The sequence below is a fragment of the Phalangium opilio genome, unplaced genomic scaffold, assembly GCF_054372755.1.
Source record: "Phalangium opilio isolate 3A_F unplaced genomic scaffold, DU_Popi_V2 ptg000019l_1, whole genome shotgun sequence".
Lineage (NCBI taxonomy): Eukaryota > Metazoa > Arthropoda > Arachnida > Opiliones > Phalangiidae > Phalangium > Phalangium opilio.
Genome location: NW_028324152.1, coordinates 2,180,122 through 2,198,454, shown reverse-complemented (window position 1 = coordinate 2,198,454; position 18,333 = coordinate 2,180,122).

Below are 18,333 nucleotides of genomic sequence, written 5' to 3'. Positions count from 1 at the left end.
TTTTTGCTTGGAACATGCAAAGACCTTTATAATTATCCGAACATTTGTGTCAAGGTCACATTATTTACATCCCCGTATCTCTGGTAGAACCAGAGTTACGAGCCTCCAGAATTTAGTCTAATGTATTTCCTATGGAGGGGTTTGTTTGTTTACGATTAGCTTAATTACTCGACTACAGTTTGTCGTAGCCCTAATTCTTAGTATGGCTAGATGGGGGACAAATTGGTCTATAACATACTCAAAGGACATCCCCGTATCTCCAGTAGAAACAGAGTTACGAGCCTGCAAAGTATATTTTCAAAAATCAAAAGTAACCTTCTAACAATAAGTGAGACAAAAAGTAAGTTGACGACGATATTGAGGTAGCCTCAAGTTTAAAGTATCCTTGTATGGGGAGCAAAGAGTACTATAACATATCCAAAGGAGATCCCAGTATCTCTTGTAGAACAAGAGTTATGAGCCTCCAAAGTCTAGTGCAAAAATCATAAGTAACATAATAAAAATAAGTGAGACGATACCAAAGTTGACGAACATTTTGCTTAATATCTCGGCCCCTGTTTGTCGTAGCTCAATGTTTTTAGTATGGTTAGATGGGGGACAATTTGGACTATATCACATCCTAAGGACATCCCCGTATCTCTAGTAGACACAGAGTTATGGGCCTGCAAAGTATAGTCTAATGCATTTCCTATGGACGGGTTGTTTGTTTACGTTTAGCTTAATTACTCGGCCCCTGTTTGTCGTAGCTCAATATTTTTAGTATGGTTAGATGGGGGACAAATTGGACTATAACATACTCAAAGGACATCTCCGTATCTCCTGTAGAAACAGAATTACGAGCCTGCAAAGTATAGTCTAATGCATTTCCTATGGAGGGGGTTTGTTTCGTTACGTTTTGCTTAAGTACTCGGCCCCTGTTTGTCGTAGCCCAAAGTTTTTAGTATGGTTAGATGGGGGACAATACACCACTTCGACATTCTGTTGTGCGCATGCCCAATGCCCCGCGCTCGAAGCGCCTCAAAGGGAAAGACTGGAAACTGCTCTTTGTTACCCCTACTAGCAAAAGCGCAACCCCACGCGGTTTTTTTCCCTGCCCATCTTAATAAGTACTAGTTCTCAGTAGCCCGCCGTGGCGCCCTAGGTAATGTCAAAGTGGTGTATTTGGACTATAACATATCCTAAGGACATCCCCGTATCTCTAGTAGACACAGAGTTATGGGCCTGCAAATTATAGTCTAATGCATTTCCTATGGAGGGGTTTGTTTGTTTACGATTAGCTTAATTACTCGACTACTGTTTGTCGTAGCTCAATGTTTTTAGTATGGTTAGATGGGGGACAAATTGGACTATAACATACTCAAAGGACATCCCCGTATCTCTAGTAGAAACAGAGTTACGAGCCTGCAAAGTATAGTCTAATGCATTTTCTATGGAGGGGTTTGTTTGTTCACGTATTGCTTAATTACTTGACCCTGTTCTTTCGATTAAAAATAATAACATATCTTTAGTGTAGCGGTTATCGCATCCGCCTCACTCTCGGAAGGCCACAGGTTCGAAACCGCGAAGTTTTTTTTTTGCTTGGAACATGCAAAGACCTTTATAATTATCCGAACATTTGTGTCAAGGTCACATTATTTACATCCCCGTATCTCTGGTAGAACCAGAGTTACGAGCCTCCAGAATTTAGTCTAATGTATTTCCTATGGAGGGGTTTGTTTGTTTACGATTAGCTTAATTACTCGACTACAGTTTGTCGTAGCCCTAATTCTTAGTATGGCTAGATGGGGGACAAATTGGTCTATAACATACTCAAAGGACATCCCCGTATCTCCAGTAGAAACAGAGTTACGAGCCTGCAAAGTATATTTTCAAAAATCAAAAGTAACCTTCTAACAATAAGTGAGACAAAAAGTAAGTTGACGACGATATTGAGGTAGCCTCAAGTTTAAAGTATCCTTGTATGGGGAGCAAAGAGTACTATAACATATCCAAAGGAGATCCCAGTATCTCTTGTAGAACAAGAGTTATGAGCCTCCAAAGTCTAGTGCAAAAATCATAAGTAACATAATAAAAATAAGTGAGACGATACCAAAGTTGACGAACATTTTGCTTAATATCTCGGCCCCTGTTTGTCGTAGCTCAATGTTTTTAGTATGGTTAGATGGGGGACAATTTGGACTATATTACATCCTAAGGACATCCCCGTATCTCTAGTAGACACAGAGTTATGGGCCTGCAAAGTATAGTCTAATGCATTTCCTATGGACGGGTTGTTTGTTTACGTTTAGCTTAATTACTCGGCCCCTGTTTGTCGTAGCTCAATATTTTTAGTATGGTTAGATGGGGGACAAATTGGACTATAACATACTCAAAGGACATCTCCGTATCTCCTGTAGAAACAGAATTACGAGCCTGCAAAGTATAGTCTAATGCATTTCCTATGGAGGGGGTTTGTTTCGTTACGTTTTGCTTAAGTACTCGGCCCCTGTTTGTCGTAGCCCAAAGTTTTTAGTATGGTTAGATGGGGGACAATACACCACTTCGACATTCTGTTGTGCGCATGCCCAATGCCCCGCGCTCGAAGCGCCTCAAAGGGAAAGACTGGAAACTGCTCTTTGTTACCCCTACTAGAAATGGCGCAACCCCACGCGGTTTTTTTCCCTGCCCATCTTAATAAGTACTAGTTCTCAGTAGCCCGCCGTGGCGCCCTAGGTAATGTCAAAGTGGTGTATTTGGACTATAACATATCCTAAGGACATCCCCGTATCTCTAGTAGACACAGAGTTATGGGCCTGCAAATTATAGTCTAATGCATTTCCTATGGAGGGGTTTGTTTGTTTACGATTAGCTTAATTACTCGGCCCCTGTTTGTCGTAGCTCAATATTTTTAGTATGGTTAGATGGGGGACAAATTGGACTATAACATACTCAAAGGACATCTCCGTATCTCCTGTAGAAACAGAATTACGAGCCTGCAAAGTATAGTCTAATGCATTTCCTATGGAGGGGGTTTGTTTCGTTACGTTTTGCTTAAGTACTCGGCCCCTGTTTGTCGTAGCCCAAAGTTTTTAGTATGGTTAGATGGGGGACAATACACCACTTCGACATTCTGTTGTGCGCATGCCCAATGCCCCGCGCTCGAAGCGCCTCAAAGGGAAAGACTGGAAACTGCTCTTTGTTACCCCTACTAGCAAAAGCGCAACCCCACGCGGTTTTTTTCCCTGCCCATCTTAATAAGTACTAGTTCTCAGTAGCCCGCCGTGGCGCCCTAGGTAATGTCAAAGTGGTGTATTTGGACTATAACATATCCTAAGGACATCCCCGTATCTCTAGTAGACACAGAGTTATGGGCCTGCAAATTATAGTCTAATGCATTTCCTATGGAGGGGTTTGTTTGTTTACGATTAGCTTAATTACTCGACTACTGTTTGTCGTAGCTCAATGTTTTTAGTATGGTTAGATGGGGGACAAATTGGACTATAACATACTCAAAGGACATCCCCGTATCTCTAGTAGAAACAGAGTTACGAGCCTGCAAAGTATAGTCTAATGCATTTTCTATGGAGGGGTTTGTTTGTTCACGTATTGCTTAATTACTTGACCCTGTTCTTTCGATTAAAAATAATAACATATCTTTAGTGTAGCGGTTATCGCATCCGCCTCACTCTCGGAAGGCCACAGGTTCGAAACCGCGAAGTTTTTTTTTTGCTTGGAACATGCAAAGACCTTTATAATTATCCGAACATTTGTGTCAAGGTCACATTATTTACATCCCCGTATCTCTGGTAGAACCAGAGTTACGAGCCTCCAGAATTTAGTCTAATGTATTTCCTATGGAGGGGTTTGTTTGTTTACGATTAGCTTAATTACTCGACTACAGTTTGTCGTAGCCCTAATTCTTAGTATGGCTAGATGGGGGACAAATTGGTCTATAACATACTCAAAGGACATCCCCGTATCTCCAGTAGAAACAGAGTTACGAGCCTGCAAAGTATATTTTCAAAAATCAAAAGTAACCTTCTAACAATAAGTGAGACAAAAAGTAAGTTGACGACGATATTGAGGTAGCCTCAAGTTTAAAGTATCCTTGTATGGGGAGCAAAGAGTACTATAACATATCCAAAGGAGATCCCAGTATCTCTTGTAGAACAAGAGTTATGAGCCTCCAAAGTCTAGTGCAAAAATCATAAGTAACATAATAAAAATAAGTGAGACGATACCAAAGTTGACGAACATTTTGCTTAATATCTCGGCCCCTGTTTGTCGTAGCTCAATGTTTTTAGTATGGTTAGATGGGGGACAATTTGGACTATATTACATCCTAAGGACATCCCCGTATCTCTAGTAGACACAGAGTTATGGGCCTGCAAAGTATAGTCTAATGCATTTCCTATGGACGGGTTGTTTGTTTACGTTTAGCTTAATTACTCGGCCCCTGTTTGTCGTAGCTCAATATTTTTAGTATGGTTAGATGGGGGACAAATTGGACTATAACATACTCAAAGGACATCTCCGTATCTCCTGTAGAAACAGAATTACGAGCCTGCAAAGTATAGTCTAATGCATTTCCTATGGAGGGGGTTTGTTTCGTTACGTTTTGCTTAAGTACTCGGCCCCTGTTTGTCGTAGCCCAAAGTTTTTAGTATGGTTAGATGGGGGACAATACACCACTTCGACATTCTGTTGTGCGCATGCCCAATGCCCCGCGCTCGAAGCGCCTCAAAGGGAAAGACTGGAAACTGCTCTTTGTTACCCCTACTAGAAAAAGCGCAACCCCACGCGGTTTTTTTCCCTGCCCATCTTAATAAGTACTAGTTCTCAGTAGCCCGCCGTGGCGCCCTAGGTAATGTCAAAGTGGTGTATTTGGACTATAACATATCCTAAGGACATCCCCGTATCTCTAGTAGACACAGAGTTATGGGCCTGCAAATTATAGTCTAATGCATTTCCTATGGAGGGGTTTGTTTGTTTACGATTAGCTTAATTACTCGACTACTGTTTGTCGTAGCTCAATGTTTTTAGTATGGTTAGATGGGGGACAAATTGGACTATAACATACTCAAAGGACATCCCCGTATCTCTAGTAGAAACAGAGTTACGAGCCTGCAAAGTATAGTCTAATGCATTTTCTATGGAGGGGTTTGTTTGTTCACGTATTGCTTAATTACTTGACCCTGTTCTTTCGATTAAAAATAATAACATATCTTTAGTGTAGCGGTTATCGCATCCGCCTCACTCTCGGAAGGCCACAGGTTCGAAACCGCGAAGTTTTTTTTTTGCTTGGAACATGCAAAGACCTTTATAATTATCCGAACATTTGTGTCAAGGTCACATTATTTACATCCCCGTATCTCTGGTAGAACCAGAGTTACGAGCCTCCAGAATTTAGTCTAATGTATTTCCTATGGAGGGGTTTGTTTGTTTACGATTAGCTTAATTACTCGACTACAGTTTGTCGTAGCCCTAATTCTTAGTATGGCTAGATGGGGGACAAATTGGTCTATAACATACTCAAAGGACATCCCCGTATCTCCAGTAGAAACAGAGTTACGAGCCTGCAAAGTATATTTTCAAAAATCAAAAGTAACATTCTAACAATAAGTGAGACAAAAAGTAAGTTGACGACGATATTGAGGTAGCCTCAAGTTTAAAGTATCCTTGTATGGGGAGCAAAGAGTACTATAACATATCCAAAGGAGATCCCAGTATCTCTTGTAGAACAAGAGTTATGAGCCTCCAAAGTCTAGTGCAAAAATCATAAGTAACATAATAAAAATAAGTGAGACGATACCAAAGTTGACGAACATTTTGCTTAATATCTCGGCCCCTGTTTGTCGTAGCTCAATGTTTTTAGTATGGTTAGATGGGGGACAATTTGGACTATATCACATCCTAAGGACATCCCCGTATCTCTAGTAGACACAGAGTTATGGGCCTGCAAAGTATAGTCTAATGCATTTCCTATGGACGGGTTGTTTGTTTACGTTTAGCTTAATTACTCGGCCCCTGTTTGTCGTAGCTCAATATTTTTAGTATGGTTAGATGGGGGACAAATTGGACTATAACATACTCAAAGGACATCTCCGTATCTCCTGTAGAAACAGAATTACGAGCCTGCAAAGTATAGTCTAATGCATTTCCTATGGAGGGGGTTTGTTTCGTTACGTTTTGCTTAAGTACTCGGCCCCTGTTTGTCGTAGCCCAAAGTTTTTAGTATGGTTAGATGGGGGACAATACACCACTTCGACATTCTGTTGTGCGCATGCCCAATGCCCCGCGCTCGAAGCGCCTCAAAGGGAAAGACTGGAAACTGCTCTTTGTTACCCCTACTAGCAAAAGCGCAACCCCACGCGGTTTTTTTCCCTGCCCATCTTAATAAGTACTAGTTCTCAGTAGCCCGCCGTGGCGCCCTAGGTAATGTCAAAGTGGTGTATTTGGACTATAACATATCCTAAGGACATCCCCGTATCTCTAGTAGACACAGAGTTATGGGCCTGCAAATTATAGTCTAATGCATTTCCTATGGAGGGGTTTGTTTGTTTACGATTAGCTTAATTACTCGACTACTGTTTGTCGTAGCTCAATGTTTTTAGTATGGTTAGATGGGGGACAAATTGGACTATAACATACTCAAAGGACATCCCCGTATCTCTAGTAGAAACAGAGTTACGAGCCTGCAAAGTATAGTCTAATGCATTTTCTATGGAGGGGTTTGTTTGTTCACGTATTGCTTAATTACTTGCCCCTGTTCTTTCGATTAAAAATAATAACATATCTTTAGTGTAGCGGTTATCGCATCCGCCTCACTCTCGGAAGGCCACAGGTTCGAAACCGCGAAGTTTTTTTTTGCTTGGAACATGCAAAGACCTTTATAATTATCCGAACATTTGTGTCAAGGTCACATTATTTACATCCCCGTATCTCTGGTAGAACCAGAGTTACGAGCCTCCAGAATTTAGTCTAATGTATTTCCTATGGAGGGGTTTGTTTGTTTACGATTAGCTTAATTACTCGACTACAGTTTGTCGTAGCCCTAATTCTTAGTATGGCTAGATGGGGGACAAATTGGTCTATAACATACTCAAAGGACATCCCCGTATCTCCAGTAGAAACAGAGTTACGAGCCTGCAAAGTATATTTTCAAAAATCAAAAGTAACCTTCTAACAATAAGTGAGACAAAAGGTAAGTTGACGACGATATTGAGGTAGCCTCAAGTTTAAAGTATCCTTGTATGGGGAGCAAAGAGTACTATAACATATCCAAAGGAGATCCCAGTATCTCTTGTAGAACAAGAGTTATGAGCCTCCAAAGTCTAGTGCAAAAATCAGAAGTAACATAATAAAAATAAGTGAGACGATACCAAAGTTGACGAACATTTTGCTTAATATCTCGGCCCCTGTTTGTCGTAGCTCAATGTTTTTAGTATGGTTAGATGGGGGACAATTTGGACTATATCACATCCTAAGGACATTCCCGTATCTCTAGTAGACACAGAGTTATGGGCCTGCAAAGTATAGTCTAATGCATTTCCTATGGACGGGTTGTTTGTTTACGTTTAGCTTAATTACTCGGCCCCTGTTTGTCGTAGCTCAATGTTTTTAGTATGGTTAGATGAAGGACAAATTGGACTATAACATATCCTAAGGACATCCCGGTATCTCTAGTAGACACAGAGTTATGGGCCTGCAAATTATAGTCTAATGCATTTCCTATGGACGGGTTGTTTGTTTACGTTTAGCTTAATTACTCGGCCCCTGTTTGTCGAAGCTCAATGTTTTTAGTATGGTTAGATGGGGGACAAATTGGACTACAACATACTAAAAGGACATCCCCGTATCTCCAGTAGAAACAGAGTTACGAGCCTGCAAAGTATAGTCTAATGCATTTTCTATGGAGGGGTTTGTTTGTTCACGTATTGCTTAATTACTTGAACGTGTTCTTTCGATTAAAAATAATAACATATCTTTAGTGTAGCGGTTATCGCATCCGCCTCACTCCCGGAAGGCCACAGGTTCGAAACCGCGAAGTTTTTTTTTATAATTATCCGAACATTTGTGTCAAGGTCACATTATTTACATCCCCGTATCTCTGGTAGAACCAGAGTTACGAGCCTCCAGAATTTAGTCTAATGTATTTCCTATGGAGGGGTTTGTTTGTTTACGATTAGCTTAATTACTCGACTACAGTTTGTCGTAGCCCTAATTCTTAGTATGGCTAGATGGGGGACAAATTGGTCTATAACATACTCAAAGGACATCCCCGTATCTCTGGTAGAACCAGAGTTACGAGCCTGCAAAGTTTATTTTCAAAAATCAAAAGTAACCTTCTAACAATAAGTGAGACAAAAAATAAGTTGACGACGATATTGAGGTAGCCTCAAGTTTAAAGTATCCTTGTATGGGGAGCAAAGAGTACTATAACATATCCAAAGGAAATCGCAGTATCTCTTGTAGAACAAGAGTTATGAGCCTCCAAAGTCTAGTGCAAAAATCAGAAGTAACATAATAAAAATAAGTGAGACGATACCAAAGTTGACGAACATTTTGCTTAATATCTCGGCCCCTGTTTGTCGTAGCTCAATGTTTTTAGTATGGTTAGATGGGGGACAATTTGGACTATATCACATCCTAAGGACATTCCCGTATCTCTAGTAGACACAGAGTTATGGGCCTGCAAAGTATAGTCTAATGCATTTCCTATGGACGGGTTGTTTGTTTACGTTTAGCTTAATTACTCGGCCCCTGTTTGTCGTAGCTCAATGTTTTTAGTATGGTTAGATGAAGGACAAATTGGACTATAACATATCCTAAGGACATCCCGGTATCTCTAATAGACACAGAGTTATGGGCCTGCAAATTATAGTCTAATGCATTTCCTATGGACGGGTTGTTTGTTTACGTTTAGCTTAATTACTCGGCCCCTGTTTGTCGAAGCTCAATGTTTTTAGTATGGTTAGATGGGGGACAAATTGGACTACAACATACTAAAAAGACATCCCCGTATCTCCAGTAGAAACAGAGTTACGAGCCTGCAAAGTATAGTCTAATGCATTTTCTATGGCGGGGTTTGTTTGTTCACGTATTGCTTAATTACTTGACCGTGTTCTTTCGATTAAAAATAATAACATATCTTTAGTGTAGCGGTTATCGCATCCGCCTCACTCCCTTAAGGCCACAGGTTCGAAACCGCGAAGTTTTTTTTTATAATTATCCGAACATTTGTGTCAAGGTCACATTATTTACATCCCCGTATCTCTGGTAGAACCAGAGTTACGAGCCTCCAGAATTTAGTCTAATGTATTTCCTATGGAGGGGTTTGTTTGTTTACGATTAGCTTAATTACTCGACTACAGTTTGTCGTAGCCCTAATTCTTAGTATGGCTAGATGGGGGACAAATTGGTCTATAACATACTCAAAGGACATCCCCGTATCTCTGGTAGAACCAGAGTTACGAGCCTGCAAAGTTTATTTTCAAAAATCAAAAGTAACCTTCTAACAATAAGTGAGACAAAAAATAAGTTGACGACGATATTGAGGTAGCCTCAAGTTTAAAGTATCCTTGTATGGGGAGCAAAGAGTACTATAACATATCCAAAGGAAATCGCAGTATCTCTTGTAGAACAAGAGTTATGAGCCTCCAAAGTCTAGTGCAAAAATCAGAAGTAACATAATAAAAATAAGTGAGACGATACCAAAGTTGACGAACATTTTGCTTAATATCTCGGCCCCTGTTTGTCGTAGCTCAATGTTTTTAGTATGGTTAGATGGGGGACAATTTGGACTATATCACATCCTAAGGACATTCCCGTATCTCTAGTAGACACAGAGTTATGGGCCTGCAAAGTATAGTCTAATGCATTTCCTATGGACGGGTTGTTTGTTTACGTTTAGCTTAATTACTCGGCCCCTGTTTGTCTTAGCTCAATGTTTTTAGTATGGTTAGATGAAGGACAAATTGGACTATAACATATCCTAAGGACATCCCGGTATCTCTAGTAGACACAGAGTTATGGGCCTGCAAATTATAGTCTAATGCATTTCCTATGGACGGGTTGTTTGTTTACGTTTAGCTTAATTACTCGGCCCCTGTTTGTCGAAGCTCAATGTTTTTAGTATGGTTAGATGGGGGACAAATTGGACTACAACATACTAAAAGGACATCCCCGTATCTCCAGTAGAAACAGAGTTACGAGCCTGCAAAGTATAGTCTAATGCATTTTCTATGGAGGGGTTTGTTTGTTCAAGTATTGCTTAATTACTTGACCGTGTTCTTTCGATTAAAAATAATAACATATCTTTAGTGTAGTGGTTATCGCATCCGCCTCACTCCCGGAAGGCCACAGGTTCGAAACCGCGAAGTTTTTTTTTATAATTATCCGAACATTTGTGTCAAGGTCACATTATTTACATCCCCGTATCTCTGGTAGAACCAGAGTTACGAGCCTCCAGAATTTAGTCTAATGTATTTCCTATGGAGGGGTTTGTTTGTTTACGATTAGCTTAATTACTCGACTACAGTTTGTCGTAGCCCTAATTCTTAGTATGGCTAGATGGGGGACAAATTGGTCTATAACATACTCAAAGGACATCCCCGTATCTCTGGTAGAACCAGAGTTACGAGCCTGCAAAGTTTATTTTCAAAAATCAAAAGTAACCTTCTAACAATAAGTGAGACCAAAAATAAGTTGACGACGATATTGAGGTAGCCTCAAGTTTAAAGTATCCTTGTATGGGGAGCAAAGAGTACTATAACATATCCAAAGGAGATCGCAGTATCTCTTGTAGAACAAGAGTTATGAGCCTCCAAAGTCTAGTGCAAAAATCAGAAGTAACATAATAAAAATAAGTGAGACGATACCAAAGTTGACGAACATTTTGCTTAATATCTCGGCCCCTGTTTGTCGTAGCTCAATGTTTTTAGTATGGTTAGATGGGGGACAATTTGGACTATATCACATCCTAAGGACATTCCCGTATCTCTAGTAGACACAGAGTTATGGGCCTGCAAAGTATAGTCTAATGCATTTCCTATGGACGGGTTGTTTGTTTACGTTTAGCTTAATTACTCGGCCCCTGTTTGTCTTAGCTCAATGTTTTTAGTATGGTTAGATGAAGGACAAATTGGACTATAACTTATCCTAAGGACATCCCGGTATCTCTAGTAGACACAGAGTTATGGGCCTGCAAATTATAGTCTAATGCATTTCCTATGGACGGGTTGTTTGTTTACGTTTAGCTTAATTACTCGGCCCCTGTTTGTCGAAGCTCAATGTTTTTAGTATGGTTAGATGGGGGACAAATTGGACTACAACATACTAAAAGGACATCCCCGTATCTCCAGTAGAAACAGAGTTACGAGCCTGCAAAGTATAGTCTAATGCATTTTCTATGGAGGGGTTTGTTTGTTCAAGTATTGCTTAATTACTTGACCGTGTTCTTTCGATTAAAAATAATAACATATCTTTAGTGTAGTGGTTATCGCATCCGCCTCACTCCCGGAAGGCCACAGGTTCGAAACCGCGAAGTTTTTTTTTATAATTATCCGAACATTTGTGTCAAGGTCACATTATTTACATCCCCGTATCTCTGGTAGAACCAGAGTTACGAGCCTCCAGAATTTAGTCTAATGTATTTCCTATGGAGGGGTTTGTTTGTTTACGATTAGCTTAATTACTCGACTACAGTTTGTCGTAGCCCTAATTCTTAGTATGGCTAGATGGGGGACAAATTGGTCTATAACATACTCAAAGGACATCCCCGTATCTCTGGTAGAACCAGAGTTACGAGCCTGCAAAGTTTATTTTCAAAAATCAAAAGTAACCTTCTAACAATAAGTGAGACCAAAAATAAGTTGACGACGATATTGAGGTAGCCTCAAGTTTAAAGTATCCTTGTATGGGGAGCAAAGAGTACTATAACATATCCAAAGGAGATCGCAGTATCTCTTGTAGAACAAGAGTTATGAGCCTCCAAAGTCTAGTGCAAAAATCAGAAGTAACATAATAAAAATAAGTGAGACGATACCAAAGTTGACGAACATTTTGCTTAATATCTCGGCCCCTGTTTGTCGTAGCTCAATGTTTTTAGTATGGTTAGATGGGGGACAATTTGGACTATATCACATCCTAAGGACATTCCCGTATCTCTAGTAGACACAGAGTTATGGGCCTGCAAAGTATAGTCTAATGCATTTCCTATGGACGGGTTGTTTGTTTACGTTTAGCTTAATTACTCGGCCCCTGTTTGTCTTAGCTCAATGTTTTTAGTATGGTTAGATGAAGGACAAATTGGACTATAACATATCCTAAGGACATCCCGGTATCTCTAGTAGACACAGAGTTATGGGCCTGCAAATTATAGTCTAATGCATTTCCTATGGACGGGTTGTTTGTTTACGTTTAGCTTAATTACTCGGCCCCTGTTTGTCGAAGCTCAATGTTTTTAGTATGGTTAGATGGGGGACAAATTGGACTACAACATACTAAAAGGACATCCCCGTATCTCCAGTAGAAACAGAGTTACGAGCCTGCAAAGTATAGTCTAATGCATTTTCTATGGAGGGGTTTGTTTGTTCAAGTATTGCTTAATTACTTGACCGTGTTCTTTCGATTAAAAATAATAACATATCTTTAGTGTAGTGGTTATCGCATCCGCCTCACTCCCGGAAGGCCACAGGTTCGAAACCGCGAAGTTTTTTTTTATAATTATCCGAACATTTGTGTCAAGGTCACATTATTTACATCCCCGTATCTCTGGTAGAACCAGAGTTACGAGCCTCCAGAATTTAGTCTAATGTATTTCCTATGGAGGGGTTTGTTTGTTTACGATAAGCTTAATTACTCGACTACAGTTTGTCGTAGCCCTAATTCTTAGTATGGCTAGATGGGGGACAAATTGGTCTATAACATACTCAAAGGACATCCCCGTATCTCTGGTAGAACCAGAGTTACGAGCCTGCAAAGTTTATTTTCAAAAATCAAAAGTAACCTTCTAACAATAAGTGAGACAAAAAATAAGTTGACGACGATATTGAGGTAGCCTCAAGTTTAAAGTATCCTTGTATGGGGAGCAAAGAGTACTATAACATATCCAAAGGAGATCCCAGTATCTCTTGTAGAACAAGAGTTATGAGCCTCCAAAGTTTAGTGCAAAAATCATAAGTAACATAATAAAAATAAGTGAGACGATACCAAAGTTGACTAACATTTTGCTTAATATCTCGGCCCCTGTTTGTCGTAGCTCAATGTTTTTAGTATGGTTAGATGGGGGACAATTTGGACTATATCACATCCTAAGGACATCCCCGTATCTCTAGTAGACACAGAGTTATGGGCCTGCAAAGTATAGTCTAATGCATTTCCTATGGACGGGTTGTTTGTTTACGTTTAGCTTAATTACTCGGCCCCTGTTTGTCGTAGCTCAATGTTTTTAGTATGGTTAGATGGGGGACAAATTGGACTATAACATACTCAAAGGACATCCCCCTATCTCCAGTGGAAACAGAGTTACGAGCCTGCAAAATATAGTGTAACTCATTTCCTATGGAGTTGGTTTGTTTCTCTACGTTTTGCTTAAGTACTCGGCCCCTGTTTGTCGTAGCCCAAAGTTTTTAGTATGGTTAGATGGGGGACAATTTGGACTATATCACATCCTAAGGACATTCCCGTATCTCTAGTAGAAACTGAGTTACGAGCCTGCAAAGTATAGTCTAATGCATTTTCTATGGAGGGGTTTGTTTGTTCACGTATTGCTTAATTACTTGACCGTGTTCTTTCGATTAAAAATAATAACATATCTTTAGTGTAGCGGTTATCGCATCCGCCTCACTCCCGGAAGGCCACAGGTTCGAAACCACGAATTTTTTTTTTATAATTATCCGAACATTTGTGTCAAGGTCACATTATTTACATCCCCGTATCTCTGGTAGAACCAGAGTTACGAGCCTCCAGAATTTAGTCTAATGTATTTCCTATGGAGGGGTTTGTTTGTTTACGATTAGCTTAATTACTCGACTACAGTTTGTCGTAGCCCTAATTCTTAGTATGGCTAGATGGGGGACAAATTGGTCTATAACATACTCAAAGGACATCCCCGTATCTCTGGTAGAACCAGAGTTACGAGCCTGCAAAGTTTATTTTCAAAAATCAAAAGTAACCTTCTAACAATAAGTGAGACAAAAAATAAGTTGACGACGATATTGAGGTAGCCTCAAGTTTAAAGTATCCTTGTATGGGGAGCAAAGAGTACTATAACATATCCAAAGGAGATCCCAGTATCTCTTGTAGAACAAGAGTTATGAGCCTCCAAAGTTTAGTGCAAAAATCATAAGTAACATAATAAAAATAAGTGAGACGATACCAAAGTTGACTAACATTTTGCTTAATATCTCGGCCCCTGTTTGTCGTAGCTCAATGTTTTTAGTATGGTTAGATGGGGGACAATTTGGACTATATCACATCCTAAGGACATCCCCGTATCTCTAGTAGACACAGAGTTATGGGCCTGCAAAGTATAGTCTAATGCATTTCCTATGGACGGGTTGTTTGTTTACGTTTAGCTTAATTACTCGGCCCCTGTTTGTCGTAGCTCAATGTTTTTAGTATGGTTAGATGGGGGACAAATTGGACTATAACATACTCAAAGGACATCCCCCTATCTCCAGTGGAAACAGAGTTACGAGCCTGCAAAATATAGTGTAACTCATTTCCTATGGAGTTGGTTTGTTTCTCTACGTTTTGCTTAAGTACTCGGCCCCTGTTTGTCGTAGCCCAAAGTTTTTAGTATGGTTAGATGAAGGACAATTTGGACTATAACATATCCTAAGGACATCCCCGTATCTCTAGTAGACACAGAGTTATGGGCCTGCAAAGCATAGTCTAATGCATTTCCTTTGGACGGGTTGTTTGTTTACGTTTAGCTTAATTACTCGGCCCCTGTTTGTCGTAGCTCAATGTTTTTAGTATGGTTAGATGGGGGACAAATTGGACTACAACATACGAAAAGGACATCAACGTATCTCCAGTAGAAACAGAGTTACGAGCCTGCAAAGTATAGTCTAATGCATTTTCTATGGAGGGGTTTGTTTGTTCACGTATTGCTTAATTACTTGACCGTGTTCTTTCGATTAAAAATAATAACATATCTTTAGTGTTGCGGTTATCGCATCCGCCTCACTCCCGGAAGGCCACAGGTTCGAAACCGCGAAGTTTTTTTTTATAATTATCCGAACATTTGTGTCAAGGTCACATTATTTACATCCCCGTATCTCTGGTAGAACCAGAGTTACGAGCCTCCAGAATTTAGTCTAATGTATTTCCTATGGAGGGGTTTGTTTGTTTACGATTAGCTTAATTACTCGACTACAGTTTGTCGTAGCCCTAATTCTTAGTATGGCTAGATGGGGGACAAATTGGTCTATAACATACTCAAAGGACATCCCCGTATCTCCAGTAGAAACAGAGTTACGAGCCTGCAAAGTATATTTTCAAAAATCAAAAGTAACCTTCTAACAATAAGTGAGACAAAAAGTAAGTTGACGACGATATTGAGGTAGCCTCAAGTTTAAAGTATCCTTGTATGGGGAGCAAAGAGTACTATAACATATCCAAAGGAGATCCCAGTATCTCTTGTAGAACAAGAGTTATGAGCCTCCAAAGTCTAGTGCAAAAATCATAAGTAACATAATAAAAATAAGTGAGACGATACCAAAGTTGACGAACATTTTGCTTAATATCTCGGCCCCTGTTTGTCGAAGCTCAATGTTTTTAGTATGGTTAGATGGGGGACAATTTGGACTATATCACATCCTAAGGACATCCCCGTATCTCTAGTAGACACAGAGTTATGGGCCTGCAAAGTATAGTCTAATGCATTTCCTATGGACGGGTTGTTTGTTTACGTTTAGCTTAATTACTCGGCCCCTGTTTGTCGTAGCTCAATGTTTTTAGTATGGTTAGATGGGGGACAAATTGGACTATAACATACTCAAAGGACATCCCCCTATCTCCAGTGGAAACAGAGTTACGAGCCTGCAAAATATAGTGTAACTCATTTCCTATGGAGTTGGTTTGTTTCTCTACGTTTTGCTTAAGTACTCGGCCCCTGTTTGTCGTAGCCCAAAGTTTTTAGTATGGTTAGATGAAGGACAATTTGGACTATAACATATCCTAAGGACATCCCCGTATCTCTAGTAGACACAGAGTTATGGGCCTGCAAAGCATAGTCTAATGCATTTCCTTTGGACGGGTTGTTTGTTTACGTTTAGCTTAATTACTCGGCCCCTGTTTGTCGTAGCTCAATGTTTTTAGTATGGTTAGATGGGGGACAAATTGGACTACAACATACGAAAAGGACATCAACGTATCTCCAGTAGAAACAGAGTTACGAGCCTGCAAAGTATAGTCTAATGCATTTTCTATGGAGGGGTTTGTTTGTTCACGTATTGCTTAATTACTTGACCGTGTTCTTTCGATTAAAAATAATAACATATCTTTAGTGTAGCGGTTATCGCATCCGCCTCACTCCCGGAAGGCCACAGGTTCGAAACCGCGAAGTTTTTTTTTATAATTATCCGAACATTTGTGTCAAGGTCACATTATTTACATCCCCGTATCTCTGGTAGAACCAGAGTTACGAGCCTCCAGAATTTAGTCTAATGTATTTCCTATGGAGGGGTTTGTTTGTTTACGATTAGCTTAATTACTCGACTACAGTTTGTCGTAGCCCTAATTCTTAGTATGGCTAGATGGGGGACAAATTGGTCTATAACATACTCAAAGGACATCCCCGTATCTCCAGTAGAAACAGAGTTACGAGCCTGCAAAGTATATTTTCAAAAATCAAAAGTAACCTTCTAACAATAAGTGAGACAAAAAGTAAGTTGACGACGATATTGAGGTAGCCTCAAGTTTAAAGTATCCTTGTATGGGGAGCAAAGAGTACTATAACATATCCAAAGGAGATCCCAGTATCTCTTGTAGAACAAGAGTTATGAGCCTCCAAAGTCTAGTGCAAAAATCATAAGTAACATAATAAAAATAAGTGAGACGATACCAAAGTTGACGAACATTTTGCTTAATATCTCGGCCCCTGTTTGTCGAAGCTCAATGTTTTTAGTATGGTTAGATGGGGGACAATTTGGACTATATCACATCCTAAGGACATTCCCGTATCTCTAGTAGACACAGAGTTATGGGCCTGCAAAGTATAGTCTAATGCATTTCCTATGGACGGGTTGTTTGTTTACGTTTAGCTTAATTACTCGGCCCCTGTTTGTCGTAGCTCAATGTTTTTAGTATGGTTAGATGAAGGACAAATTGGACTATAACATATCCTAAGGACATCCCGGTATCTCTAGTAGACACAGAGTTATGGGCCTGCAAAGTATAGTCTAATGCATTTCCTATGGACGGGTTGTTTGTTTACGTTTAGCTTACTTACTCGGCCCCTGTTTGTCGTAGCTCAATGTTTTTAGTATGGTTAGATGGGGGACAAATTGGACTATACCATACTCAAAGGACATCCCCGTATCTCCAGTGGAAACAGAGTTACGAGCCTGCAAAATATAGTGTAACTCATTTCCTATAAAGGGGGTTTGTTTCTCTACGTTTTGCTTAAGTACTCGGCCCCTGTTACACTGTAAAAAATTGTGGTGTCTAAATAGTGCCATAATGGTGTTAAAACAATGTGCACTATTTGTGCACCTTGACAAGGTGCGAAAATAGTACGAAAATGGTTCGATATTTTAAAAACACCATTAGCTTAAACGAATGGTGTAGAAATGGGTTTAAAAAGCATAATTCTTTAAAAGGTGTGCAAATGATACCTTAATTATATAAAAAAAACCATTGAATACCCCATTAAATGGTGCTCAAATGGCATAGAATTAGTGCGATATTTTTTAAACACCATTCGCTTAAATAATCGGTGTGAATAAGGGTTGAAAAAGCCTCATTCATTAAAAGGCGCACAAATGATACCCAAACGATATAAAATAACACCTTCGCAAGGCCCATATAAAAGTTGTTCAAATAATGTGAAAATAGAGTTATGGTTTGAACAACATTGGCTTAAATAGAAGGTGTAAATAAGTGCGGAAAAAACCTCTTCCTTGGAAAGGTGCGCAATTGATATAAAATAACACCTTCGCAGGCCCTTAAAAAGATGTTGAAATAATGTGAAAATGGAGTTATCTTTTAAACACCTTTCGCTTAAATAGAAGGTGTAAGAAACGACTGAAGAAACCTCATCCTCGTAAAGGTGAGCAAGACTCATAAAAGATGGTGAAATAAAGTGAAAATGGAGTTATGCACTCTAAATTAAGGTACCTAAAA